This window comes from Pan paniscus, chromosome 9 (genome assembly GCF_029289425.2).
Source record: "Pan paniscus chromosome 9, NHGRI_mPanPan1-v2.0_pri, whole genome shotgun sequence".
NCBI classification, from domain to species: Eukaryota; Metazoa; Chordata; class Mammalia; order Primates; family Hominidae; genus Pan; species Pan paniscus.
Genome location: NC_073258.2, coordinates 62,223,445 through 62,250,009, shown reverse-complemented (window position 1 = coordinate 62,250,009; position 26,565 = coordinate 62,223,445). Strand labels below are relative to the sequence as shown.

At 47.4% G+C, this 26,565-nt stretch overlaps 1 long non-coding RNA gene across 1 annotated transcript; it reads right to left on the bottom strand.

The window, feature by feature from the left end:
• Positions 1 to 13,214: 13,214 nt before the first annotated feature.
• LOC134731165 (uncharacterized) lies at positions 13,215 to 25,897 on the bottom strand. The gene is made up of 4 exons (XR_010113300.1): positions 25,304 to 25,897; positions 25,023 to 25,131; positions 18,941 to 19,105; positions 13,215 to 13,381 (listed from the first exon to the last, which is right to left on the bottom strand). It is a non-coding gene; the product is annotated as an uncharacterized LOC134731165 (long non-coding RNA).
• Between the last annotated feature and the right edge of the window lie 668 nt (positions 25,898 to 26,565).

The window sequence follows — 26,565 nt, the reverse complement described above, 5'->3', positions numbered from 1 at the left end:
ATTTTGTTGGTTTGCCAGGTTTAGCTGCAGAGAATGCAACTTCTCCCCACTTTGGAGACCGCGGCTTGGTGACCTGGGGTTTGTGCTTTGTGTCTTCATTGCTGAGCTCCTTGTGCAGTTGCTTGTTCTGCTAGAGATTATAGCATTTCTTTCGTCTTCCCAGCTCCTGCAATGAGGTGAGGATGCCTCTGTTCTGAGGAGCCTCGGGTAGGGTGCTGGGGCTTGTTTGATTCAATAGTTGGAGCTGAAATGAATCCGTTATATAGAGAAGAAAGCTGAGTCCCCCCAGGGTCAAGTGACTGACACAGGCCCACATAGCTGGTCCAGACTTAAGGTTCTGGATCCCAGGTCCTTTCATCCTGTTATTCCTCAACCTTCCCTGTTGTTGTGGGAACAACAGAAGGGGCCAGAGAGGGTTAATTCTAGTAATTTTCATGCAGCAGCCGTGTAACCTACTGCACACTGCCATCCTACAAGCATGGGTTCTTGTTCGTGCATTATAGCTGTGGCCCAGAGTGGATGGTTCTGTTGTCTGACCCCGGAGTCCCTGAGTGTCCCACAAAACTATCCTGTTCCTTTGGATTTTCCTGATCTCTTTTTGCATCACCACAGGCTTCTTTGACTCCAGGAACAGCCCATTCATGTCAACCAAAATTCTAAATTCAGCACCTCAGAAGTATGACCAGCCAAACAGATCTGATACTAAGTCCCACTGGCCCCCTACTTTTAGTGGACAAAAAGGCCTCACAGGCTTCGTCTCTTCCAGGAATTTGAGGAGTTCAGAGATGAGGAAAGGGGATTGGACACAGCAAAGCCTGGCCTGGCAGAGAGCGGGGTGGGCGAGCCTCACCCTGAGAAGGTGTTTCTTCCTCCTTATGGCCGTGGTCCTTTTTGATGTTAGATGCTTTTGTTTCCCAGGTGTATGGGGACCTGGGACCTGTGGGTTTTGGAGTGCTTGTCATGACTAGGCCCAGCTTTGGGGACAGGGTGGGGACGACTACTCCCAGGTTCTCAAGAGGAAAAAACTTCTGTACGTTTCAGAAATGCAATAGATCTGTTATCAGCTCTACGCACTGCAAAACGCAAGTTCCTTTCCTATTTGATCTGACAGTGAAAAAATTCACAGATGTTTTATTGGAAGGTTAGAAAATAAAAAAGAACCCTTTCTCAGTCCAGGTAGTCTGCCCCCCATCACCTTGGCGTGTCTGCGGCTGTGCTGGGCCTGGGCTTGTGCGTGGATGAGGAGACAAGGCTCAGAGTGGAGCAGGGGGAGGCTCGGAGGCCTTTGCTTTGCAGCCCCACCCGCAGGCTCAGCAGGGTGGGCCCCTGTGCTAACACTCACCCCCACCCTGCCCCTCAGTTCTTGTTTCCATCTACCTTCGTCCCTCTCACCAGTCCCAACGCAGAGGGCCAGGTTTTCTTTAGTTTTCTTAACTACGTCTTTTTTTCTGGTTAGGAAAAATAATACTTATTTATTACCTCTTGTACAGTTTGGAAATACATAAAATATGTAGAAAAAATTAAATCTGGCTGGACATGATGGCTTGTGCCTGTAATCCCAGCACTTTGGGAGGCCAAGGCGGGCAGTTCACCTGGCTGTTGGTCAGGAGTTCGAGACCAGCCTGGTCAACATAATGAAACCACGTCTCTACTAAAAATACAAAAACTAGCCAGGTGTGGTGGCATGTGCCTGTAGTCCCAACTACTCAGGAGGCTGAGGCAGGAGAATCGCTTGAACCCAGGAGATGGAGGTTGCAGTGAGCCGAGATCACGCCATTGCACTCCAGCCTGGGTGACAGAGAGAGACTCTGTCTCAAGAAAGAAAAAATATTAAATCAGCTCAGAATCCCACAAGGCAGAGGTCTCCCCAGCAACCACCAGCTGCAGAGGCTGTGTGCCTCAGTTGTGTGCCAGCTGATGACCTCCTCAGCACAACCAGTTAAACCTTTATTTATTTCAGCTTTTCTCTATCTTTATAAAGCTTTTTCCCCCCTTCATTGTGAAGATAGCATGCTCATTGGAGACAATTTGGAAAGCACAGAAAGATATTTTCATGCTTCTTTAAGCAAAGAGAGGAAATTTATTCCCATCTCCCCAAGGTGACTGCCATCAGCAGTTTGGAGTAGCTCCTGATCTTTGTGGACTTTTGAAAAAGCACATGCTGTTTGGGCGCAGTGGCTCATGCCTGTAATCCTAGCACTTCGGGAGGCCGAGGTGGGTGAATCACAAGGTCAGGAGATCGAGACCATCTTGGCCAGCATGGTGAAACCCCGTCTCTACTAAAGACACAAAAATTAGCCGGTCGCAGTGGCATGCGCCTGTAGTCCCAGCTACTCTGGAGGCTGAGGCAGGAGAATCACTTGAACCCGGGAGGCAGAGGCTGCAGTGAGCCAAGATCACACCACTGCACTCCAGCCTGGGCAATAGAGCAAGACTCTGGCTTAAAAAAAAAAAAAAAAGCATATTTTTAGCATATTTTTTCCAGTTGAGAGCATGTTCTATAGAAGATTCTGGGTCCTGGTTTGTCACGTGACAACAGAGTAACATAAGCATGTCCCATGTTAATACAAACAGCAGCCCTCACGTATGTTCTGGGCTCATGTGCACAGACTCTACCCAGCACTGTGCAGGCACCATCTTGCTCAGTTCTTGAGAAACCTTATGAAGCAGCTGTTGTTATTAATTTTGCAGACAAGGAAGCCGAGCTGACCTCATCTGAGGTCTGAGAGCCAGGGAGCAACAGGGGATTGGCGTCGAAGGCTCAGCCAGCTTAGATCCCTGCTCTTAATCACTAGGTTATCTCTCCTGTGAATTTTTAGTGACCTTTCTAGTTTTGTATAAAACCAGAAAATGACCATTGTTAAAAATTCAGGAATTACTGAACAGCATAAAGAATATTCAGAATCCTATCACCTAGTGATATTTATTCTGGCAATTGGCAGTTTCTTGTGCATAGTCTTCATATTTTTATAGTTGATGTTATCCTAACCTTTCAGTTTCGAATGTGGTGTTTTTTAAATTTATTTTTGTAAGTATTTCCCAAGTCATTAGTTCCTCTTGGCAAAACATAATGTTTACTGATGGTTTGTCCGTCCATTGAGTGGTCGGTCTTGATGGGTGTAATCACTTCCCTGAGGTTGGGCTTTCAGGCTGCGGCTCTCTGAAATAATAAATAATTTAGGAATCAATACGTTTCTGCACAAAACGGTTTGTGTATTTCTGACAATTTCTTTAGGCTGCACATATTCCCAGGAACTGAATTGCTGGGTTGAGGGTTTTTACAGTTCTTAACTTATATTGCCAAATTATTTTCCAGATGGTCCGTAACTCTTTACTCTTCAATTAGCAATACCCTGTTTACTCCTAACTAGATGAATATGTGACCTTGTTTTAGTTTGCATTCCTTTTATTTCTAATGAAGCTGAATTTCTAAATGTGTTTATTGGTCACTGGTGAGTCTTCTTTTGCGCACTGTCTAAAGCAGTGCTTTCCAATCAAGCTTTCTGCGATGATAGAAATGGCCTGTATCTTCCTGTTTAATAGGGTCCACGTGGCCTATATCTGCCTGTCCAGCAGCAACCAGCCAAATGTGTCCATTGAGTACTTGAAATATGGCTAGATAACTGAGTAAAATTTAAATTTAATTTTATTTAAATTTAGACTTAATTTACCTAAGGTTTTAATTTAAACTTAAGATTTTAATTTAATTTACCTAAGATTTTAATTTAAATCCTAAATTAATTTAAATTTAAATAGCCACATGTGGCTAGTGGCTACTATATTGGATAGCACACTCCTAAGCCTTTCCCCAGTTAGGCATTTGGGTCTCAGTGGGTGATTTATATTGATTTGTATGAGCTCTTTATTTATGATGGCTACTAATCTTTTTTACGTTTGTTGCGAAGATTTTACCCCACTTGCTATTTGACCTTTTTCGTTCAGGTTGTTTACAGGGTATCAAAATGTTAGGTAGCCAAATCTAGTGATCTTTTTTTTTGTGGTTTCTCCCATAGCTTTAGGGTTAGAAAGTCCTCCCCCACACAGAGGTTTGATAAATACTCTCATCAACTTTTTTCAAGTCTTTCTGTGATTTTTTTTTCCTTTAGCTCTTTAATCCACCCAGAGTTAATTTTGCTGTGTGCTATGAGGTACAGCGTGTCTTAGTCACCTCTCTGCTTGGTGCAGAATATGTACCGAGTATATTTTATCTTAGATGGGACAGTTGGGTGCTCTGCTGGTTGGGTTTGGGTGGGTGGTAGGTAAGCAGGATGAAATTAGATAGTAAGTAAACTACTGCTATTTAAAATATTGATCTGTTTTTAAATTTTGTTGTTTATGAAGACTTTAATGACAAAAGAAAATGAATCTGATACAGTGTTGTTTTCAAAGAGAGATGCAAAATCACACCTACAATGTAATATGAACCATGTTTATAAACGCAATTAAAATATTGGAAGAAATATTCCAAAATACTAATGGTAATTGTCTCTGGGGGGTTGGTATTTTTTTTCCTGCTTCTTAACAATTCTATACTTCCCCAGTTGACTACAGTAGTTTTGATGATCTGAAATATTATTAAATACAGCATTTGGAGAAACAATGCATGATCACTTGCTACCTCTAACTCCCCACAGCCATCATCCACCAAGTCTGTAATTCGCACAGCCACACTCTGTGCTTAGGGCAGGCGAGTTGGCAGGGAAGGGTCCTCCCTGGCTTTCAGTTCAGGCTGGGACTGGAATTCCTTTGTAGTCACTCACAGCATGTGAGTTTCTTGGGCAAGTGATAGAACTCAGGACTGTTTCCTCATTCCTAAAATAAATATTGTAACAGCTTTGCACAGGGCCAGTGAGGATATGTTTCTTTGTTAATTATATAGGCGTGTGCACACACACACACACAGTATATGTATGTGCAAAACTGCAGATATCATCGAAACACATTCAAAGAGCACCAACGTACATTTATTTTATTTTATCTTATTTCTTGCTTTTTTCATTATTGAAATATGTGAAGGATATCTTTTATTTTTTTCAATTTGACCAACATACATTTTTAAATAGCAACATTCCATCTTCCTATCACTCCCACCGACCCCACTCCTCAGCTGTAACCACCACTAAAAATTTGGTCTGAACCTTTATTTATTTATTTGTTTTACAAAATGGAAATGGGATAATATTATACTGATTACTATATAATTATTTCTTTTTTTCCACTTTCCAATAAATTGTGCGTGACTTTCCATGTCGATACAGGCAGATTTATGTCATTCTCTTTAATATCTGCACAGCCATCCATAACATGAATGTGCAATAATTTTTTTTTGAGATGGGGGTCTTGCTATGTTGCCCAAGCTGGGCTCAAACTCCTGGCCTCAAGCAATCCTCCCACCTCAGCCTCCCGAGTAGCTGGGACTACCATGATTTATTTTATCCTTCTTTATCATTCATCAACAATTTGTCTGCCTGTTACAAGGAGAGCACAGCAAACATGTCTTTAGGCACCTGTGTTTAGTATCTTGTAGGATCGATTTTCAGATATGATGCTGCTGCATGGATATGAACATTTAAAAATATTGAAAGATAATGCCCAAGTTGTTCTTTTAAGAAAGCTGAACCATTGACATTATTACTGTCAACAAAGAAAAGCTTTGATTACCTGCCACGTCCTCAATTCTGAATGTTACCAATATTTTTTGACTTTTACTAATATGGTAGGTATAAAATATCATGAGTTTTAAATTTTTATTGCTTTAATTAGTAGAGAGATTGAACACTTTTTAAATATGTTTTGCATCCACAAAACATTTGTGTTTCTTCATTGGTTATCTATTCATATTCTTTACCTGTTTTGGTGGGGGTTGTCAGTCCTTTCCTGGTGGATTTGTAGGTACTCTTTATATATAATGGATATTAATCCTTAGTCTGTTGCATGTGTTGCAAATATTTTCTCCCAGACTGTCATTTGTTTTCTACTATTTATTTTTTATGATATCTTCCACTATTCATACATTTTAAATTTTCATGGGGTCCAAATTCTTTCTCTTCAGGATTTTTAGTTTTTATACTATGCAAAGAAAGACATTTTCCACATTCAAGTTATAAAAAATTTTTCCCATATATTTTCTTCTAGTGTCTTTTTTTTTATTACACAAATCTTTAATCCAATTGTACTTTATTTTTGAGTAGGTGTGAGATGTGACTTGTTTTAATTATTTAAAATTAACTCTAAAGTTTTTTATTTTTCAGTTTGTTTTCCCCAAAAAGAGAACAGCTGCTTCAACATCACTTTTTGAAAATTCCAGGTTTCCTTCCACTGCTTAGGATTAGCACTACATCATTGAATTTTAAAATAAATGAGATGAATTTCCTTTTCTGAATTCTTTCTTCTTTTCCATTAATTAATCTGTTCCTAAAATGGTATACCCAGTTTTAAATTGTGTAAATCTTTAGATTGAACTATAATCTTATTATGGGAAAGGACATTACTCGTCTGCTTCTAACACTTCTTAGCTATCCTTCTTCATTTTCAAATAAATTTGTCAGATCTCCCCAACTCTCCCCAGTCCCATCAGATTTCAAGTTCAGTGAATTTCTGGATTGATTTGAAGTAGAATCAACATGTTTACAATATTGAGCCTTTCCACCAAGGATCTGATATTAGACTAAATACAGTTTATTCTCTTGGGTTCAATTTCCCCATTGGTAAAGAGAGGAGGTTGGATTCGATTTGAAGTTTCCTTCAGGCTCTATAATGAAAATCAACAATAACAGCAACAATGATGACAGCAGTCATTATCAGGCCTAAAGCCAGGCTGGACACGAGGGGAGAAAGCTATGGAAGACATAATCCCCATTCCCCAGGAGTTTTTCATCCAGAGGGAAGATGTAGCATGTACGAGAAATTTTGACCCAAATGTTCAGTTAATGTGTTGCAGATTCATGGGCAGAAGTAGATTTTTTAAAAAGAAAAAGCCACTAATAAATGGCTGGAGGGAGCTGCAGCTGTCAATCTGGCCAAAAACATTGTTGAGAATGCTTTGGGCGTGGAAACTTTTTTCACTATTTTTAGTGAAATCAAAATATGAAAAAAGGGAAATAAATTTAGTAAAAATAAAAATAACAATGGTGCCTGTATCTAAAAATTCCTAGCCCACCCCACACCTTATTTTAGTGGCTATTTTTATTTTGTATTTTTATTTTTCTTTGAGACAGAATCTTGCTCCGTCACCCAGGCTGGAGTCCAGTAGCACGATCATGGTTCACTGCAATCTCTGCTTCCTGGGTTCAAGTGATTCTCCTGCCTCAGCCTCCCGAGTAGCTGGGATTACAGGTATGCGCCACTACACCTGGCTAATTTTTGTATTTTTAGTAGAGATAGGGTTTCACCATGTTGGACAGGCTGGTCTTAAACTCCTGGCCTCAAGTGAACCACCCTCCTCGGCCTCCCAAAGTGCTGGGATTACAGGCGTGAGCCACTGCGCCCGGCCTTTCTATTTTTAGTAACCAGCTAGTTTGGCTGAGTGTTTGCCTCTGACACGGTAAGAATGTGTCCAGGCTTGGACTCAGAGCTTCTCAGGATCAGATGAAACCTTGGAGACCAAACTCTATCGTGCGGATCAGGAAAATGAGTCCCAGAGAGGGGAAGGGACTTCCCCAAGGTCACACAGCAAATTAGAGGCAGGAGGACTCCTGAAGGCGCTGTGGGTGCCTTGTGGTTTATCCTGTTTCCCTCCTGGCCTCTGGAATTTGGGGCGCAATTCTTCTCTGTCAGGGACAATCGCAACCCTGGCCGCCCCAACTCCCAGATGGGGAGCATGAGGGTCGATGGAGGGTCTGGTGGGTGGGGAGTGGGGACTGTGCCCCAGTAGAGCAAGCTGCTACCACTTCCTGCTGATTCAGGCCTCTTGGGAAGCCCTGACTTTTATCACCAAAACTCCCCGTGGTGCACCGTACATGAGGCCTGGGGCCCTGGCTTCGGATCCCGGATTGGATTCTGACCTGAACCTGAGCAAGTCTCCTCTCTCCGGGCCTGCAGAAAGAGGACACCGGAGCAGATGGCTTCCATGCCTTCCTATCAGGGTTCCCGCCCACTGGAGCCAGCTGGGCTGTTTTATGGTGTCTGCCAAGGGTTGGGTCTTCAGCTCTGTGTGTCCATCCTGGTGGTCTGGGTGTGACCACAGTCCGAGTTTGTGTGGTGGAAGGTGATGGTTTGGCAGTGGTGACTGAAGTGGACTCCAGGGTCGTGGCAGAAGATCAGGGAGGAGGGGCACAATGGCCTCACACTCACGCTCATTGTGAAGCCATCTTGATTCACTGAGAGGCCCATCTCCCAGAAGTGCCCAGCCCCCTGGCATCTGGCCACATGCACAGGGGACCAAGCTGTGCCCCAAGAGAGCTAAGTCTCCCAAGTGACTCAGTCTAACAGAAGTCCTTGACTGGTGTCCTCATCTGGCAGGTGGGGAGCTGGCAGAGAATGGGACTTGGGCCTTATGATCTGAACTCCTGTGGACTGGCCCTCACCCTCTAAAGGCAGGAGACTGAAGCCCAGCAATATTGTCATCACCTCCTTCTGGTGAGACTGCCCCAGGCGGGCCCCACTTCTTCCCAGAAGCTGACTCCCCCTTCCTCTGCATGATGAGGAGGAGTCCTCTGGCTTGTCTAGTAACCAGGCCTCAGGCATTCCCGGCTCAGTCCTTCCCTCTTCTCTCTCTTTAAAAATAGCTTCTTTTTTTGGAACACAGCTGCACCTCCACCCGCTGAGAAGCCCAGCTCACGACGAAGACATTTCTTTCCAAAGTAGTAACATAGGTCATCTTTGTGGATGGCTCATTCATTCATTCATCCCTTCGCTTAATAAGCGAGTACTAAGCACCTGGCCTGGGCTGGGCACCCTGAGTACAAAGTGGATAGAACACAGTCCACCTCATGGATCCGGATTCTACCTGGAAGCATGGCTTTCCTTTGCTGGTGGCTGTAAGGGGTTTGGTAAGGGGTTTCCTCCAGGCTGTTGGGGACCTGCCCAAACATTCCTTAAAGAGCGGTGGGATCCTATCTGGAGGCCCTGCCATGGGTGTGGCCCTGGAGACCTGCAGGGGAATCCATGGGTCGAGGCCACCTGCTGGCTCTTGCTTCAGACCCTGTCCCCTAAAGCAGGACCGGCTCCATCCCCACAAGGCCCACTGGGCATGTCCCACCCACAGGCCTCTTCTGCCTGTGATCACCGGCTTTTGGTCAATGGCAGCGACAGTGTGGCTGAGCCCTGGTCACCGCGAGGGCCACACTGCCCTGTCAGTCAGGGTGGCCCCCTGAGTCACGTTCACATTTGCTGAAGGAGCCTCTAGTCCTCACCTCGGGTGGGTGTCTTTCCTCCCCCAGAGCCGCCACCACCACCAGCTCTGCAGGAAGTGGTTCTTTTCTCTCTGTTTCTCCCCCCTCAGTCACACACAGAGGCTTGGCTGGAGGTGTCAGGCCCTCAGCTTCGGAGGCTTAGAGGCTGCCTTCAATGGGCAGGTGCTGGGTCTGGCTGGAGAGAGGGCCCTGGTGGGCCTGGCCCCTCGGGGAAGTCTCTGGAGCATTTAATTTGTTTTTCTAAAATGCATGCACCTTTACTGTTTTATTTACTAAAAATATTGATATATGCTAGTCGTAAAATTATTCATAGTGGAACAGGAATGAAAAGAAATTAAAACCTGTGTAATCAAAAACTCAGCTGTATGTAAGAAAACCCAGTTCCCCTTGAGGAAGAGAAAGGGCTGGAGTCCTTTAAAATTAACTGCCTGTTTTTCTTTCTGTGGCTAGTGAGACTTATCTCTCCCTTTCCCAGGCATTGTGAAGACTGTTTCTCTAGCTGTGCAGCTTCAAGGTCACTTGACAGATAATCTCAAGTCGTAAAACATGTTGTTCCTTAAAAAGTAAGAAATGATGTAATGCATGTCTCAATTGAATAACTGTCTTTGTTTCTCACTTCTGTAATATGCTTCCCTCTGCACAGATCCCCCCCCCGCCCCCGCCCAACAAAATGCTTAAAAGGTAACCGGACTCTTTGTTTGGGGCTCAGTCCTTTGGATGTTAATCCGACTGGTTTGGTGCACCTAAATAATTACATAATTCTTCCTCAACCCCTCAGTCTCTCTGATTCCTTAATTATCCCACAGCAATAGAATACAGAAAAGAATGAAAAAGAGAGTGAGCTCCCTCTAGGCTCACTAGCAGCAGTCACCATTACTGCATCTGATATACTTCCTCCTAGACACTTTTTTTTTTCTTTGAGATGGAGTGTTGCTCTGTTGCCCAGGCTGGAGTGCAATGGTGCGATCTTGGCTCACTGCAAGCTCCGCCTCTCGGGTTCATGCCATTCTCCTGCCTCAGCCTCCCTAGTAGCTGGGACTACAGGTGCCCGCCACCACACCCAGCTAATTTTTTGTATTTTTTAGTAGAGACGGGGTTTCACCATGTTAGCCAGGATGGTCTCAATCCCCTGACCTTGTGATCCACCCACCTCGGCCTCCCAAAGTGCTGGGATTACAGGTGTGAGCCACCACGCCTGGCCCTAGACACTTTTCTTTGCTAACACATACATTTAAAAAAAAAAACACACACACGAATGGGCCCATACAACACAGAATTTTAGGCTCAATGTCATTGCCGGCTTTCCAAGTTAGGAAATGTAGGTGCACATTCATTGTTTTCAAGGGAGTCATGGCGTATAAATCCCATTCCCCTATCTGGGGACACTGAGAAGGTTTCCATTGTCCTCCTGTCACCAGCACTGCTCTGCCAAGCACCCCGTATAGCTAACCCTCACTGTTCTGTGTACACTCTTTCCCTGATGGCTTTGCAATAAACCTCTAGGTGTAGGGCTATGGGGTCATGGGGACATGCACTTAAAAAGCTAAGGGTATTATTGCCTCCTGTGTTTTCAGCAGAATCTGCTTTAGGTTGGTTGAGGGGAACCCAAAGAGAATCCCCTTCTGTCCTCCCAGGCCCCCTTGAACCCTTTAATCCCTTCTGCACCCCCTCCCCAGTCCCAGTCTTCTTGTTGCTGGTGGACTCATTTTCCCCTGTTGCAAGAGCCTCACTGATTTTGTCTGTCCTCCATCCAGCACCGTCGTTGTCATCACGATTGGCTTGCAGTGCTGGCCTGGAGGAAGCAGGTGGTAGGGACAGGGTGAATTTGAGCAATGACCAAGCTTGCTGTCAGGATGGGCGTTCTCCTCTCTTCTAAGCTGTGTGTCTTTGGGCTGTTGCCTGGCTCTCCCAGCCTACGCAACAAGGATGCTGAAACCTTACAGGGCTTCAAAGCTATTTGTACATTGTCAAAGGCAGGGCAGATGTGAGGGAGACAGATGATGAAAGAGGCAAGAGGCATCTTGAGGCATTGGAACTGATGGATCTCTTGTTCCCACCACTAAGGGGACACAGGGACCTGCTGGAGACACACTGGGTACCTGGAGTTCTGCCCTGAGGGGGGCACTGAGGGGCCAGAAGAAAGGGGGAGAGCTTTGCTGTCAAGCCTGTGGTTCCAGAGGGAGATCACTGATCCTGATTCATTCACTTATTCAATAACTTACTAGGTGCCTGCTATGCACCAGGCACTGTCCTTGGTGTTGGGAGACATGGCAAGAACAAAACAGACCCCAAACCTTCCTGCCCTCATGCTCCTTACAGTCTAACCTGGGGCAACTGACAATGAACAAAATAAATAAGTAAAAATATATTGTGTGTCCAGTGGCAATAAATGCTATAGAAGAGACTAAAACAGGAGAAGAGAAGGGGGAAGGGGGAGGGAGGGGTGGCAATTTAAATAGGGCTGTCAAGGAAGGCCCCACCCAAGGCGAGGAAGGGAGTTGAGGGCTCTCCAGGGGAAGAGCCTTCCAGCCCAGGACCAGCAAAGGCCCTGAGGCTGTCCAGTGTGTCCGATGGCCAGCGTGACCGATGGCCAGCGTGACCCAAGTGGTGTGAGCAGGTAGAGCAGTAGGCTGTGAGGTGGGAGATGTCATGGGGGCCTTTTACATGGGATCACTCCACATCCAGCAGGGAGAACACCCGGAAGGGAATGAGGGCAGGAAGCAGGAAGGCAGGTGAGGAGGCAGAGAGGATGGTGGCCAGGATCAGGGCGGTCGCAGTGGAGGTGGTGGGAAGTGGCCAGAGTCTGACTACATCTCGAAGGCAGAACCCATAGGATTTCTGGCTGGATTGCAGCTGGGATGTGAGAGAAAGAGGAGTCACAGGTGACACCACAGTTTTTGGCCAGAGCACCTGGAAGGATGGAGAAGCCCTGTCTTGAGATAGGGATGGTCAGGAGTTTGCTTTTGGCCATATGACACTTGAGATGCTCTCGGACACCCAAGTGGAGATGCTGAGCAGACAGGGCTGGGTATGAGTCTGGGGCCCAACGTGGGTGGGGAGAAAGAGAGAGAGAGAGAGATCCAAGCTGGGAACATATTGGTGTTACCACGGTGGATTGGGAGGGATGGGGGTCGTTGGCAGCAGCGCATGTGAAGTCACTGTCACTGCCTGGCCTTTCTCTGCCCCTCAGTTGTGCCCCAGAGAAGAGAGGCAGACATATCTGCCCCGGAGCCCACCCAACTTGGCCCGCCTGCCATTCCCCTCCCCACCTCCCCTCCTGCCTTCCTTTCTTAGTCACCTGTTGTCTAAGTGTGGGCTGGGGGAGGGCGTTGCTATTTTGGGTTCTCTCTGCCCCCCACTGAACAGAGGAAAGTGCACGGGAGGCCATCAACGCCAGCCCCATCAATCTCGAAAACTAGGTCATGCTGGAGCCTGGGGCCTCCACACTGGGCTCCAGCCACATCTGTCATTGACCTGAGACTCATGCATCCCTGCTCCTGGCAGGCACCATCTGTCACCCACAGCTCCTCTGTCTGTGCTCAGGATGCAGAATGGCCGACTCCTTTGCTGGTTCCAAGCACAGGCCATGGAAAGGGGCCTTGTGTTCATTGCATTTTTCACAGAGAGACTTATTCCCCAGGCTGACTGTCCGCTGTGACCACCAGGAAGTTCAGTGGGTTTGCAAGGGCCCCAGTCTCCTATTTCAAGCTATCCTCCTGCCTGGGCCTCCCAAAGTGTTGGGATTATAGGCATGAGCCACTGTGCCCAGCCATAATCAGTGCTTCATACCATCAGATCTGGTATGTGGATTGAAACCTGTTTGTTAACTCGGATCTACACAGAGCCAAGCAGTACAAAAACTTGGAAACTTGGTGGAGTTTTTAAATCTTTTATCCAGGTTTTATCCAGGTTTTAACCTAGATGCTCACTGGGTAGAATTTAAGAGCTCAGGGAAGATTCAGAACCCAGGCAAAACTGTTTCTGGCTGAAGCTTTTCGTCATTTGATCAAGCATATGTAAGGTTAGCTCTGAAAAAGAAGTGTAAACACTGTTAATGATTTTTAAAAATGTAAAACTTTTTTTATATATATTGCATGCACACACACGCCCACACACCCACACACACATACACCGTGTAACCTCCACCCAGCTCAAGATCTAGAACATTTTCATCCCCCATTAAGGTTCCCTAGAGCCTCTCCTATCAGCCGCCCCCTCCCACCAAGAGCTAAGCACTGTTCTGATGTCTCTCACTATGGGTCTGTTCTCCAGCTTTCCGTAAGTAGTGTTTTGAATTGCAGCGTATGGACTCTTCTGTGCCTGGCCTCTTCAGCTCCTCATTATACCCATGAAATTCATCCGTGTTTGAGTGTAGCAGGAGTTCCTGCTTTTTAGTTGCTGTGTTGTGCTTTATTGTATGAATACCACATTTTGTTTAGTGCTAATGATTTTACTTAAGCAACCTGAAGACGTAGATACTATGTCTTTTTCAGGATTGTAGCCACAGAGCCTGGCATGGACTTTGTCGAATGAATGAATGAATGAATGAATTGCATTATTGCTCTTACTTTCAGTGGGCTTTAGCCGGGGCTGGGTTCTATCCTCACAGTGTGGCATTGTCACCATATTCATAGACTGCCTCTCAGTCATGCTGGGCTTCTCTATCGAGGGCCTAGTAGTTGCTCATGAAAAGCTCTGGGGAGGACCTCTGGTCCGCAGTCCCTGCCCCACCCCTGCTCTGGCCAGGGCCTGTCCTCTCTGTCAGCCCCGTGGCAGAGCACCACCTTGTTATAATCCTGCTTCTGGGGTTGCTTGAGCAACTAACTGATATGAGCCCTTTCCTCACCTTGGGGAAAGGGATGGAGACATTCCTATATCGTGTAATCTGAAATCATCAATGCTTGCTGCAGGGGGGAGGTGCCCAAATCAGAGAGAGGGACTGGACCCAGAGCCCCGCTGTGTGACAGTGGCCACACCACTGCCCTCTCTGGGCCTTGCTTCCCTCAGCACAGAGAGCCTGGCTTTGTCTCACTTCGAGTTCTCTCAGGGCTTTGGTTCACCTTTGCCACAGTTGGCTTGGGAGCCTGTAGGATGGGACAGGTGGGCGATGTTCCAGAATGTTCTGCCTCTGTTAGCTGTTGGGATGGGCCGATGGATCCCGAAGCTGCGGTCCCAGAGTTGCCTCTCCTGGCAGAAACCTGTTGCTCAGCCACGCATGTTGCCGATTGGGCCACATCCCCCAGCTCTGCCCCGGCCCTCGTCTTTGATGGTGAAATGTGAAATCAGGAAGCGGCGAGCTCTTGAGTGAAGTTGTATCGAAATGAATCCATCAAGGCAAATGGGATCTTGATTTTTCTTCTGTTCCGTGGTTGCTGTTTCCTGAGTTGGAAACGTGAAAGGTGACAGGGTGCTTTCAATAGAAAACGGAGTGAGATGGATGATGGAGTGAACGTGGAGTGGGCATGCGAACATGAGGCCCTTGGTGGGGAAACGGGTGCCTCCGACAGACACTGCACCTTCCAGCTGCGTGCACTGGGGCTGGTCTACGCAGGCCAGACACCTGGGGGGGGCCCAAGTGAAGAGAGGCAGAATGTCTAGGTCAAGTTTGTCCAAACCGCATCCGAGGACGGCTTTGAGTGCGGCCCAACACAAATTTGTAAACTTTCTTAAAACATTATGAGATTTTTTTGTGTGTGAATTTTTTAGCTTATCAGCCATCGTTAGTGTCAGTATATTTCTTTTTTCTTTTCTTTTTGTTTTGTTTTGTTTTGAGATGGAATCTCACTCTTGTCGCCAGACTGGAGTGCAGTGGCGTGATCTCAGCTCACTGCAAACTCTGCCTCCCGGGTTCAAGGGATTCTCCAGCCTCAGCCTCCCGAGTAGCTGGGATTACAGGCGCCAGCCATCACGCCCAGCTACTTTTTGTATTTTCAGTTGAGACGGCCAGGCTGCATGTTGGCCAGGCTGGTGTTGAACTCCTGACCTCAGGTGATCCGCCCGCTTCGGCCTCCCAAAGTGCTGGGATTACAAGCATGAGCCACCACGCCCTGCCGTGTCAGTGTATTTCATGTGTGGCCCAAGATAATTCTCCCAGTGTGGCCCACGGAAGCCAAAAGCTTGGACAACCCTGGCCTAGGTGTTTTGTCTACACAGTAACAAATATGCAACACGCATATGACTGCTCTGTGTGCTCCCGACAGCATCTCTACTCCATCATAGTATGCGTGTCTGCTGAGTTCAGATGCGGCTCAGACTGATTCTCTGCATAATCGGTGTTTCTTTTTCTTTTTCTTTTCTTTCTTGCTTTCTTTTTTTTTTTTTTTTTCGAGACAAGTTCTCACTCTGTTGCTCCGGCTGGAGTGCAGTGGCACAATAATAGCTCACTGCAGTCTGAACCTTCCAGGCTCAAGTGATCTTCCCACCTCATCCTCCCGAGTAGTTGGCACCCCAGGCACACACCACCATGTCCAGCTAATTATTATTATTATTATTTTTTTTTTGTAGAGACGGGGTCTCGCTATGTTGCCCAGGTTGGTCTCAAACTCCTGGGCTCAAGCAGTTCTCCTGCCTTGGCCTCCCAAAGTACTGGGATTACAGGTATGAGCCACAGTGTCCGGCCATAATCAGTGTTTCATACCATCAGATCTGGTACATGGATTGAAACCTGTTTGCTAATTCCAGTCTACATGGAGCCAACCACTATGAAAACCTGGAAACTTGGTTGGGTTTTTTAGCTTTTATCTTGGTCTCTGGCTTGATTGAATGTAGATGCTCATGGGGTAGAATCTGAGCGCTCAAGACACGACCACCCAGTGCCTCCTGAAATATCACTGTTAGTCACTCCTTAGGGTGCCCTTTCAAAGTAGGAAATGCGGGAATCTTTTTGAATAGCACCTTCGTGTGGATTTTATAGCCTAAGAAAGGGTCCTGGGATAGCAGCAGAGCTGGGAAACTTTGGGAAGGGAGAGAAGGAAAGATGGAGGGCTTGACCCTCTCTGCAGACTTCCAGCCGGGGGACCAGCCCTGGATTGAAAAACAGGCAAGTGGCCAGGGGCGGTGGCTCACACCTGTAATCCCAGCACTTTGGGAGGCCGAGGCAGGCAGATCACCTGAAGTCAGGAGTTTGAGGCCAGCCTAGCCAACATGGTAAAACCCTGTCTCTACTAAAACTACAAAAATTGACTGGATGTGGTGGCACGTGCCTATAGTCCCAGCTACTCAGGAGGCTGAGGCTGGAGAATCACTTGAACCTGGGAGGCGAATGTTGCAGTGAGCAGAGATCACGCCACTGTACTCTAGCTTGGGCAATAGAACGAGACTCCGTCTCAAAAAAAAAAATAGTAAAATAGGCAAGCAATGATGAAGAGGACACATAGCAACAGGGCCTCTCACATCCACAGGTCACTTCCCAGTGTACAAAGCGCTCTCATTTAAAAGATGAGGAGACAGACACAGAGAAGCTCAGCCAGGCATCAGTGCCACACAGCAAACAGGCAGAATTGTCAAATGTGACCCTAACACCCAAGACCTTTCCACAGCTGAGTGAAGTGTTTTCATAGATCTCCTAGTTGTCAAATTACTTTCCTGCTTTTTTTTTTTTTTTTTTTGAGACAGAGTCTCGATCAGTTGCCCAGGCTAGAGTGCAGTGGCGTGATCTCGGCTCACTGCAACCTTCGCCTCCCGGATTCAACCAATTCTCTTGACTCAGCCTCCCGAGTAGCTGGGACTACAGGCGCCCGCCATCATGCCTAGCTAATTTTTTATTTTTGTAGAGACAGGGTTTCACCATGTTGGCCAGGTGGTCTTGAACTCCTGACCTCAGGTGACCCGCCTGCCTCGGCCTCCCAAAGTGCTGGGATTACAGGCGTGAGCCACCACCGCACCCCACCCTTTTCCTGCTTCTTTCCTGACCACACCATCAGCAGGTCTGTAACTGCTGCTTCTCTGCAGCATCCCAGAACTAAGCACGTGAATGGCACACGTGAAATGGAAACATGATGTGTCTTTCTCACTCGTGGTCCATGGGGCTTGGCCCCATCTCCCCAACTGGAGGGAAGCTTCTCGTGGCACATGATCTCGGGCTGTCCCCTCTGCCCACCTCCAGCCTTCCTAACAGTGCTCCATGGTTCAGTGTGGCTTCAAGTTGAAAACATGGTGGGCAGGAGAGGTTTTGGGGGCTGGGGGTAAAGTGAAGTGGTTGACCTGGCCACTGTTTTTTAAGCCTCTGCGACTGGTTTGGTTTAACACTGAAGTGGAATCTGTGTATTAAATGCTGTAATGCCTTAAAATTAACTCCCCCGAGAGCATCTGCCTAATTTTTCTCCTTTGGCTCTATGTAAGTTGCCTTGGCAGGGTCTCTGCGAATCTTAGTCTTCCATATGAAAAAGTACTGCTTGCTAAGTATAGCTTATATCCTGAGCCCCAGGGAGAAAATAGAGAAAAGATTTCCGGTAAAATCAACCTCCATAGAAGTTCAGTAGAGGGGCCTCTTCACACTTGCCCCGGTTCTGATCCTGCATGAACAGTACTTTATCCTCTCCTCCTCTTCCCTGCTGCAGTCTTATGCTCCATGCAGTCCCTCTTCCAGGGAGCTGCTGGACTCATCTCCACGCAGCAGGAGTCTGGCTGCATCACCACTGCCCTCCTCTTACTGGAAACGCTTCAGTCCAAGTTCTGTAGCTCTGTGCCCTGACTCTGCCCTGTCTCACACACACCAGGCAGGTCACGTTGGTGGATTAATGGGACTGGATGAAGGGGACATCAGGCAGTGGAAGTGGCTGTAGGGAAACAGGGTGAAGGCTACACCCCATCTAAAGAGAACCAACCCAACTCTGATAATTGCCATGGAAGAATATGGCCTCCATGTTTCCAGATCCTGATTGTTCAACATAATTTTGGGAATCTGGGTTTTTATATGAAATAGCCTAATTTTCAAGCGTTGGTTTATATATATATCTTAAAACACTATATGGGCCATCAACAAAGCGTGTCTGTGGGCCACACACCCACATGTTGGGACCACTTTTGCCCTTTGCTGTGTGGCCCCAAGATGTTGGCAGCTCTCCATAAATGCCATGCCCTTTCCTCTCTGTGACTTTCTCCGTCCTGATCCCTACGCTGTCTTTGGCAGGTCAGCTTGTCCTCATATAGTGCTTGTAACAGCTATGTGACTTTGGGCCAGTTACTCACCATCCTGATGCCTCAGTTCCCTCCTCTGTAAAGTGGGAATAAGGGTGACTGGGAAGAATACGTGAGTTAACAAATGCAAAGTGTTAGAAAACGCTGGACATATTGTTCATCAGTGTCATCATCGTCATCATCCTTATTATTGTCCTCCATCTAGTCTTGGCTGTCACCTCTGAGATGCCTGCCTAGACTCCTTGAAAGCAGGCTGTCCCCACCCCACCCCAATTCTGTAACACCCCAATCCCCACAGCCATCTCACTGCATTGATTATCTGTTGGCTTCTCAGTATGCACTGGACTGTGGGCACCTTGAGAGGAGGAATATCTTTCTGTCCATACACAACTTCGAACAAACACTTGGCCCAGAAGAGGCCTCCATAGAGGCTTACTGAGTGGATGCACCTTTCATGAGTGGTGGTCTGGAAGCCTGATACCACTTGATATTTCCATCCAGATGTTATTGTTACCACCCAGGCCAAGAATGTGCTTCTTCTGGAGGCACAACAAGGTGGGGCTTGTCTGGCTGCACCACAGCATAATATCTATCCCTCCTCACAGCTCTGCTTTCTGATGGAAGCAAGGAAACAGGAAGTGAAATTGACAGGCACTGACCAACCTGGTTTCACATCAGGGGTGAATGAAAAGGACGAGCCCCCCTCCCTGGGTTGGGGCGGGAGGGAGGTGGGAGTGGGGGTGGGGATGGGACATGAGTCATGATGTGTCACTGAGATTTTTTTGGATGCATTTTTCAGTTTCAAAAGCATGAGGCGTTATTACTATGGGTTGAGAACCTGGAGTGCCAAATGACTGTGTCCCAAACAGGATGGCGCAATTGGTGTCTGGTAAAGTACCTGGGAGTTTTCTTTGTTCCAAGTGGGGTTTGTGGCTCAGCACAGGGGCCTTACAGTGATGTTATGGTCCCCATACAGTAGCGATCCGGAAGATCTGTGCCCTGACTAATTCTTCTGCCCTTGAGCTGGTGTGTAAAAGAAAAAAAAAACCCTCTGTGGTCGCAACCAAGATGTAATGATAGACTTTGAGCCCCGAGAGTCTCACCCAGCCTACTCCGGCACGTTTTGGGATGCTGCGAAACTGAATTGAGGTGCCTGTCATCATAAGAGAACTGAACGAGTGGGGGTAAGAATTAAGATCAGCAAGAGCTGTGTTTCTCGCTGGTTGTACAAACAGGCACTTGCCGGAAGCTGCCTCAGTGGGAACAAGGTGGAGCTTCATGAGGGCCCTGTTGAGTCTTTGCTGGGAATGATGGAGGTTTTTTCCATTTTCTCATTTTCCATTACTCTAATATGGTTATGACCTGGGACTTTTTGTGTGTGGGGTCCTGGAAGGATGTTTGTGATATTCAGGAGTTCTGGTGGGAGTCGGGTAGGGTGTGGATAGGGTGAACCTGAAACTTGCCCCAAATTTGTGTTCCATTCATCAATACCAATTACCCACCACATCTTTTAGCATTTATTCAAGAAATGCATGTTGTGGCTGGAAGAATATGGGATTTGGAGTCCACTGTGCCTGGTCTTTCCTGGACAACTGGGTTGGACAAATTTCTCTACCTCTCTGAGCCCCGTTTCTTCATCTTCAATAATGCGTTTGTGATGTAGAGCTTTTGGGAAATAATTAAAGGGATGATGTGCAGACAGGTCCAGACAGACTGACCACAAGGCTGGAGAAGGTCAGTCTTAGGACCCTCCCAAGGCCATTTATCTTTTTTTTTTTTTTTTGAGATGGAGTCTAGCTCTGTCGCCCAGGCTGGAGTGCAGTGATATGGTCTTGGCTCATTGCAACCTCCGCCTCCCGGGTTCAAGAGATTCTTGTGCCTCAGCCTCCTGAATAGCTGGAATTATAGGCGTCTACCACCATGTCTGGCTTATTTTTGTATTTTTAGTAGAGACAGGATTTCACCATGTTGGCCAGGCTGGTCTAAAACTCCTGACCTCAAGTGATTCACCCGCCTTGGCCTCCCAAAGTGCTAGGATTACAGGCACCCTTTATCTAATTTTATTTGTGTATTATCATATTTTTTAAAGAGGGACCCCCAAATTGTATAGGCTTCAGGCTCAACAGAACCTGGACCCAGCCTTGATCTTGTATCTTGAATAATGAAGAACTGGCTCTGGGAGTAAGTGCTGGAATCCTGGCTTCATCTGTCGATAGGGTCCTGCTATTGGCATGCTGTATTTGTTCACCTCATATGCAGTTGCTACGAAGAGCATTTACTTATTACCCCAAATGGGAATCACACCCCTGGGACCAGCCACCCTGTGTAGATAATAACTATGGATAGTCTTTGCTAGAAAATAAAAGGTCCAAGGTGATATATATATATATATATATATATATATATATATTATTTTTAAATTTGCTTCAGTGGCAGAAACAGGAGTAGATGTGAAGGGCTTGGTCCTAGTTGAGAAGTTTCTCAACTGATAATGACGGTTAACATGTACATCAGCTACTACAGGATCTCACAGGTGGGGTTATCAATGGATAGGATGAGGATCTGTGAGGTGGGCAGGGCAGAGGTCATCATGATCCCCTTTTAGCAGATGTACAAACAGACCCAGAAAGGTCAAGGAGGTCATCGGAGGATGCACTGCCACGAAAGGCACAGCCAAGATTCAAATGCAAGTCATCAAAACTCCAAATGTAGTGCTCCTTCAAAGCGTACCACATTGCCTCTCCAAGAAGCTGAGCACAAGAAAGATGGCAGGGTGGAGCTGCTGACAAGTATTTGTTCTTTATGCAGAGTGACCCCATTTTAAGGCTGCCTACTGCGGTGGACGAGAGCAGAGTGGATGGTAGGGCTCTGTTTACTGAGCATTTCTGCCTTCTGGACTCTGTGCCCGGTGGAGCTCACGAAGCCCTCTCAATGCAGCCAGGTACACATCAGTCTCTCGGGTTTATGGAGGAGGAATCTGAGGCTCACACAGGTGGCAGAGGCTCTTTGCTTCCTCCACTCTCTTTCCTTAGTTGTCAGGGTTCGAGGTTAATCTGATGAGGTTGGCAACCTCAACTTGTGGAAAACCAAAACCCCGACTGAGTGTCTTTTATTCTTTCTTTCTTTCTTTTTTCTTTTATTAGAAGAAAGGGTCTCACTATGTTGCCCAGGCTGGCCTCGAACTCCTTGGCTGAAGCAATCCTCCCGCCTCAGCCTCCCAAAGTGCTCGGATTGCAGGCATGAGCCACTGCACCCGTCTGTGACGACCCTTTGATTCTGCAACTCTATTTCTCCTGACTGACTGTTGAATTAAGACTTTGGTATTGCGTAGGAGATTTTCTTGTGTTTTGATTAATGTTGAACGTTACTCATCTAAGAGGTTAATGTGGAACATTCGTTGCAACTAATCTACCTATACACCTTCAGTCAGGATATTTATCACTGCTAGGAAGACTCCTAGGATGTCAGGATGAGAAGGGGCTTTCGAATGTGTCTATTCCAGGGGCTGCAAACCTAGGCACCTACAGGGGTCAGGCAGATGTCTATACCCTGTGATCAGGCCAGGCCAGGTACAAGCCAACAGGGTGTGGCAGGGCCGTGGCATTCAAATTCAAGAACGTCAACACTCTACTGACTGAACAAAACTTGTCATATAGGGAAAATGTGGCCCATCTGCTGTCAGTTTACAACTCGAATGCGGGCAGACCGCTTCATCACACCACCAGTTACTTTGCTGAGGTCCTGAGCATGAAAGTAACTTGCCCGGCTGGGCGCAGTGGCTCACGCCTGTAATCCCAGCACTTTGGGAGGCCGAGGCGGGCAGATCACGAGGTCAGGAGATCGAGACCATCCTGGCTAACACGGTGAAACCCCGTCTCTACTAAAAATGCAAAAAAAATTAGCCAGGCATGGTGGTGGCGGGCGCCTATAGTCCCAGCTACTTGGGAGGCTGAGGCAGGAGAATGGCGTGAACCCGGGAGGCGGAGCTTGCAGTGAGCCGAGATCGCGCTACTACACTCCAGCCTGGGTGACAGAGCGAGACTCCGTCTCAAAAAAAAAAAAAAAAAAGAAAATAACTTGCCCAAGGTCAAGTTAGACCATGAATGAGTTCACCCAGTCTTGTTTGTTGTTGTAAATTAAAAAACAAAACAAAACACCTACATTTGGATGTAAGGTTTTATAGTTTAGTGTGGTCTCACAAATTATTTTAGTGGGTGTTCATGATATCTTCACTTTAAATATAAGGAGATCGAGGTTCCGAGAGTTTAGCTAACTTCAACTCCATGTTGGGTGACCCCATATCCTGCTTGCCTGGGATAGTCCTGACCAACACTGTCCTATCATCATTATTAATAGCTTAAAAGCCTCTTTTACTCTTCAAAGTGTCCTGCTTGGGGGATAAATCACAGGCCACACTATGGGCCTCAGCCCAAACCATAGGCGGGACTCAGCCGTTTTCCTGGCCTCCTGAGGCAACACGCCTAGTGCACGGCTGTGCAGCTCCAACTCCTGATCTGAGACTCTTTCCTCCTGTGTCTTCTTGTGAGAAGGACGGCAAGGTGGGTGGAGCAGTGTGGCTGTAAAAAGGAGCGTGGACTGTGGTGTCCGTCTGACTTGAGTTCGAATCCTGGCCCTGCCACTTACCCGCCTGAGTTACTTAACCTCTCTGAGCGTCATTTTCCATGCCTGTGAAATGGAGGTAGTAACAACAGCTGCTTCATAGCCTTGGTTTGAGGATGCACTGACAGAATGCACTCTTAGTGCTGTTGAGTGCTTGGAATCGATTAACCTTGGGCCCCTGGGGGAAACGTCACATTCTAAAACATTTGAGGCAATCTGCAGCCTCTACCAGCACTGACACCTCCCTGAGGATGAGCGATGGCCTGACCAGCTCCCAGGGCAGGAAGCCGGGCCTCGGCCCACATGCTTGAGATGCTGGTGCCCGAGCCAGACCTGTGGAACTCAGAGGGGTGGCACTGGGGATGTTTGTGACTCCTCGCTTGTTTCATGGAGGAGGTGGGTTTGGAGTTGAGTTTCTAGAGTGGGAAGGTGACAGGTGGGCTGAGGCGCACTCTGGGATCTGGGTAAGACCTGTTTCCCAGAAACTGCAGGGGCTGGTAAGGTACAGCCAGGGGGCTGGGGGTCAAGGAAGGCTGAGCCGGTGAGCCTGCCAGGGACACGGGGCGATGGGTGTTCTCCAGGTAATCCAGGGAGAAGCACCCGGACCCTAACCAAGCTGCAGCTCCATGGCAGAGGAGCCTGAAATCCAGCCTGGCTTCCTTTGGGGCTGTTCAGCATCCCCTGGGGAGCTTCAAATAAGAAATCCTTTTGTGCAGGCAGCACTCCAGGCTAAGTCAGGATTCTGGGGTAGGCACAGACCTCAGCAGTTTCTGCAGCTCCAGTAGGGTTGAGCACCAGGGTTCCAGGCAGTGCGCCAGAGCTCAGCCCCCTATCTGGGTCTGATCCTCATTTGCAGACCCATTTGTTACTGTGATGACTAATTATCATTGTGAGCAAATCGGGCAGTGCTGGAAAAGCCCTTTGTAAACCATTAAGGGCCCTGCAGGCATAAGGTCACAGTCATCAATCCATCTGGCTGGTCACTTGGGGCAGCACCTGCTGACAAATGAGTGTCACCGGGTGGCCCCCGGTTTGGGATTTACACTTTGGTCATGGCTAGGTGCAGTGGAGCATTGACTAGATGAAGAAAAGCACCTTTGAGGGCTTCAGGATGGAGCTCTGAGGTCTGCATCGACCTGAACTTGCAGGCAATGGTGTAGTGACCAGCTTCATGTAGGCGGCTCTGGGCCTTCCCTTCTCCAGGCCTCAGTTTCTCCCTCTGTATATGGGGACAGGTGTGAGGCCACCACGTTGCTGTGAGAATTCAGTGTGAGGCTTTTGCTCATCAACACACTTTGAGATCTCAAAATTTAAAAATCCCCATTTGTTCACAATGATAAATGCCAAAAGCCTTTGTGGCAGGCTGGGGCCTTCTCATTTTTTGTGATTCTTTGACAGGATAAACTGATGATCTCTTCTGATGGAACTTTTTCTATTTTTGCAGCTATTTTCCCACCTTATTTGGGGGCAGTTGTTCTCAAATTTCTTTTTTTTTTTTTTTGTTTAAATAGAGATGGGGGGGGTTCTCACTATGTTGGCCAGGGTGGTCTCGAACTCTTGGGCTCAAGCTATCCACCTGCCTCGGCCTCCCAAAGTGCTGGGATTACAGGCATGAGCCACTGCGCCCGGCTTAAAATTGCTTAAGAATTACCGGGGGGACACTTAAAAAATGCAGGTTTCCTGTTTCTAGGCCAGAGGTTCCACTCAGTTGGTTCGGAGCGGGGCCCAGGAATCTGCATTTTCACAAATGCCCTTGGAAGAAGTGTTATCTAGAGTGTGTTTGTTGAGAGGAGAGGTAAGCCCAGTGTATGTGTGGTGGGGGCGGAGGTAGAGCTGAGCCCCCATTCCCTCCCTTCCTCATTTATCCCCAGCATCCTGCCCTACCTTAACATACCTCCCACCTTAACATACCTCCTCTGGGCACCTGCACTTGGGCTTCGGCATAAATAGACCAGGTTTGACTGCTGCTTCTGACCCAGGAACATATGTTCCGTGTCTTGGAGGCTGAGTTTTCTTGGCTCTAATGCAGGGGACGATATAGGGCTCAATGAGAGAGAGCCAGCCTTCTTATGCTTCTTTGTACTAGGCAGTGGGGGCTCTGAGATGCTCAGCCTGTGGCTTCTCCCTGACCTTGGAGCTGGCCCACTCCTGTCACCCTGTCTTCCTGTCCCAGGGACCCCACTCTTCCTCACCTACGCCTTTGGGCTGACCTCACATTGTGGCCAGTGTTTGGGGAACAGGAAGCAGCCCCATGATGGGCTGAGCCCAGCTCTGGGCCTGTGGGGCCGTGAGGAGGTTCAGGACAGATGACCACATCTAATCCGAAGCCCAAGGAACTGTGACGAATGGCGTGAACCTCAGAAGGGACACTGTGATGAACAGAACGTGTCTCTAGCCCTGCTCTTGATCTTGGGGGCCCCCACTGCGCTGCTGGGATAGAAGAGTGAGGATGAGGATGAGAACAAGAGCTGCCGTTTACTCAGTGCGTGACCATGTGCAAGGCTGTCCTCAGCGGCTTGCTCATGTTAACTCATTTAATCTTCACGTCAGCCCCATGAGGCTGAAACTGTTACCATCTCCATGGTAGAGATGAAGAGGCAGAGGCCCAGAGTCGTTAGGGAACTTGCCCACGGTCCCAGCTAGTAAGTTCTGGAGTTCCGTGTTAATTCCAGTTCTGGTAGTGTGGTCACACCCACTCTCCACTATAGCCTTATGAATCACTAGGGCTGGCCTCTCCATAGCACACGACAATTTTCAAAAACACTCTCCTATATGGTAACTGAACTGATCCTTACACTATGTGCCAGCCACTTTTTAAAAACAGCTTTGTTGAAGTATTATTTATATACTGTAAAATTCACTTTTTAAAAAGAAATGGGGCCACACTGTGTTGCCCAGGCTGGACTCAGACTTCTGATCTCAAGTGATCTTCTCACCTTGGCCTCCCAAGTAGATGGGACTGCAGGTGACTTCACTTGTTTCGGTTGAAACTAAAAGTTTAATTCTGTTTAGTAACGTTATGAAGCTGTGCAACCACAGTCCAATTTTATAATTTTTTTTCTTGTTTTTTTGAGACAGAGTCAGCTCTGTTGCCTGGGCTGGAGTGCAGTGGTACAATCGTGGCTCACTGCAACCTCTGTCTCCTGGGTTCAAGCGATTCTCATGCCTCAGCCTCCTGAGTAGCTGGGATCACAGGCGAGTGCCACCACGCCTGGCTGATTTTTGTATTTTTAGTAGAGATGGGGTTTCACTATGTTGGCCAGGCTGGTCTCGAACTCCTGACCTCAGGTGATCCACCCACCTTAGCCTCCCAACGAGCTGGGATTACAGGCGTGAGCCACTTCGCCCTGCCCAATTTTATAATGTTTCTATCACTGTAAAAAGATCCCCTGGTACCCATCTACAGTCACTCTTCACTTCTACCCCAGACTAAGGTGACCACCAATCTACTTCA